Below are 3379 nucleotides of genomic sequence, written 5' to 3' on the forward strand. Positions count from 1 at the left end.
CCTGCAGTTTCCTGTCCCAAAACAACCTCCAGAAGACCAGACCACTGGCAGGCCCCCCTCAGCAGGTCAGACCTCCCATTAAATGAGTTCAGGGGGAACTGAGGATGACGTTTTTGTGTCCCTGATACTTCAGAACAGGAGGCAAGGTCTACTCAATCCCTTGGAGATCTTCCTCAAGCAGGGGACACAGCACACAGCAAAGTCCTTCTCCTTTCCTTGGCAGAAAGTAGCCACTGCAGGACAACCCCAGACAGAACACAGCAAAGGGGCAGTACTTCTGCTCAGTTTCTCAAGCTCTTCTCCTTGGCAAAGGTTCCACTTGATTGCCAGAAAGACCTTTGAAGTCTTTTCTATCCCTGAGACTTCAAACAGGGGGCAAGCTCTACTTCAAGCCCTTGGAGAAAACTCAAACAGCAGGATGATGCAAGCACAGTCCAGTCCTTTCCCTGTCCAAGACAGAAGTAACCACTGCAGGCCATCCCCAACAGCACACAGCACAGGGGCAGTACTCCTCCTCCAGTGTTCCCGGTTCTTCTTCCTGGCAGGTTCCAGAGTTCAGCAGTAATCTATAATTCAGGGGTCCCACTTTTTATAGCACAAATTCCTTTGTTCTCGTGTGGCAGAGAAGCTCTTTGCCCAGCCAACACCAGTTCTGTCCTCTCTGATGCAGCTTCCTGTCAGGAGGTGGCAGACCGGGCCCATTCAGGTGTGAAATAAATCTTCTCCCTCTACTCTGAATTCAGCCCAGGTCCATTCAGCCCAACCCTTACACACCCTGGAAAGGCAAGACATAACCCCCAAAGTGGCTGTCTGAACAGACTGAATATCCCCAGCTCCTGTCACTCCGAAGCCAGCAGTCAATGCACATCCTAACAGAGGCACACTGGATGGTTAGGCAAGAAAATACCTACTTTCTAAAAGTGGTATTTTAAAACCCAGAATGTAAAACCCCCCATCACTAAAACATGCATCTTAACTTTCTGAGTTCAGGCATATCAAACTATTTTCCTATCTTGTTACCATGGGCAGTAATACTCATAAGATGTTATGAGCAAACTCCCCATTCAATCCTATGGGGACAGATAGCCTTACAATAATGAAAAACGAAATTGCCAGTATTTCACTATCAGGACATGCCACACATATCAGGGCATGTCCTACCTTTCACATACAATGTGCCCTGCCCACAGGGGTACCTTGGGCCTACCTTAGGTGTGACTCACATGTAAGAAAAGGGAAGGTTAGGGCCTGGCAAGTGGGTGAACTTGCCAGGTCGATATGGCAGTACCAAACTGCGCACAGACACTGCGGTGGCAGGTCTGAGTTACATTTACAGGCTGCTCATGTGGGTGGCACAATCAGTGCTGCATGCCCACTAGCAGCATTCGATTTACAGGCCCTGGGCACACACAGTGCACTGTACTAGGAACTTACCAGTAAATCATATATGCCAATCATGGAATCAATGATCCATCATAACAATTTACAGGGAGAGCATATGCACGTTAGCACTGATCAGCAGTGGTAAAGTGTCCAGAGTCATAAAACTAACAAAAACAGGGTCCAAAACAGGAGGCCAAAAATAAAAAGGTCTGGGGATAAACCTGCTGGAAAAGCCATGTCTAACATGACTAAATCACGAAATAATACAGAGCACACGTTTCTCAATGCATTTAGCTTTTTCTTATTAATTCAAATACGATATGCTTATGGAATACATGTCAGTATTAAGCGCTACTAAACATGTTTCTTTTACTAAGTCATTTACGTGTACATTAGCAGGCATGTTTAAAGTTCAACGTTTCACTCTTCAATGCGTGCAAATACATATGTTACATTACAGAAGCCTTTTCACATTCTGGTGCCGATTCCGATCCTGTAAAACCCGGGTACGAATGGTCGTACGGAGCGTATTCTCCATACGACCCGTACCCGGGAAATCCACCTTACAAAGCAGCAAGTACGATTCGTACAGAAATACCATTTCCGTACGATTCGTACAAAACTACGTGTGGCGAAAAAATACCCACAATTCTGATCCGGGACATCGCATACGTGACGTCCGTACGGAGTCAGGCAGCGTATTACGGACCAGCAAGTACGATTCGTGCCTACGTCACTCCGCACGTAGCATTTTTTACGGGAGCCAAAAACTGCCGGGAAATTGAGGACAACGCATACAAGGAGAACCGGTATGCGACGGACAGCCATGGACCCCATCCTACGTGTCATCTTGGCCCTCCTAGCCTACGACCTGGTGCCCCGAAACGACGCAGACGCCGCAGAAGGTCAGAACAACACCCAGGGGCAAAGGGGTGGGGGGGGCGAGGGGCAGGAAACATAACCCCCCAAGTTAAAACATATATATCCTGCACATAACTTACCCCCATGGTCTGGTCAATTCGGGGGGCGTGTCCACCAATCCCACGTACCGCCACAATGGAAGTGGACGTGGATGCATACCCGTCACCACTACAATGGTGGTACGGCCCGTACCCACGCTCTGGGGGGCGTGGGTACGGGCCGTACCACAATTGTAGTGGTGATGGAGGTGTGCGCGCCGTACCCATGCTGTGGGGGCGTGGGTACGGGCCGTACCACCATTGGGGTGGTGATGGAGGGGTACGTGCCGTACCCATGCTGTGGGGGCGTGGGTACGGCCCGTACCACCAATGGAGTGGTGATGGAGGGGTACGTGCCGTAACCACGCCCTCACAGCGTGGGTACGGCACAAATCCCCTCCATCACCACTCCACTGGTGGTACGGGCCGTACCCACGCCCCCCAGAGCGTGGGTACGGCCGGTACCACCATTGTAGTGGTGATGGAGGTGTACGCGCCGTACCCACGCTGTGGGGGCGTGGGTACGGGCCGTACCACCATTGGGGTGGTGATAGAGGTGTACGCGCCGTACCCACGCTGTGGGGGCATGGGTACGGCCCGTACCACCAGTGGAGTGGTGATGGAGGGGTACGTGCCGTAACCACGCCCTCACAGCATGGGTACGGCGCGTACCCCTCCATCACCACTCCACTGGTGGTACGGGTGGGTGCAGAGGCCTCCCAGCAGTTCCCAGACATATGAGGGGTGGGTGCATAGGACTCCCAGCAGTGCCCAGACATATGAGGGGTGGGTGCACATCACTCCTAGCAGTGCCCAGACATATGAGGGGTGGGTGCATGTCACTCCCAGCAGTGCCCAGACATATGAGGGGTGGGTGCATCATCCTCAGATAACCACAAGTCCATGGGTCCATGAACGCATGCCCAATGTGCGACTATGTTGAGAGTGCCATATCAACACATCACTGACAGCAGTGTCCCACTCCCATGAGGATGGATGTCATTCCCCCACTGCATGACACACCACATGTGGGTGCG

The sequence above is a fragment of the Triturus cristatus genome, chromosome 5_2 (assembly GCF_964204655.1).
Source record: "Triturus cristatus chromosome 5_2, aTriCri1.1, whole genome shotgun sequence".
Lineage (NCBI taxonomy): Eukaryota > Metazoa > Chordata > Amphibia > Caudata > Salamandridae > Triturus > Triturus cristatus.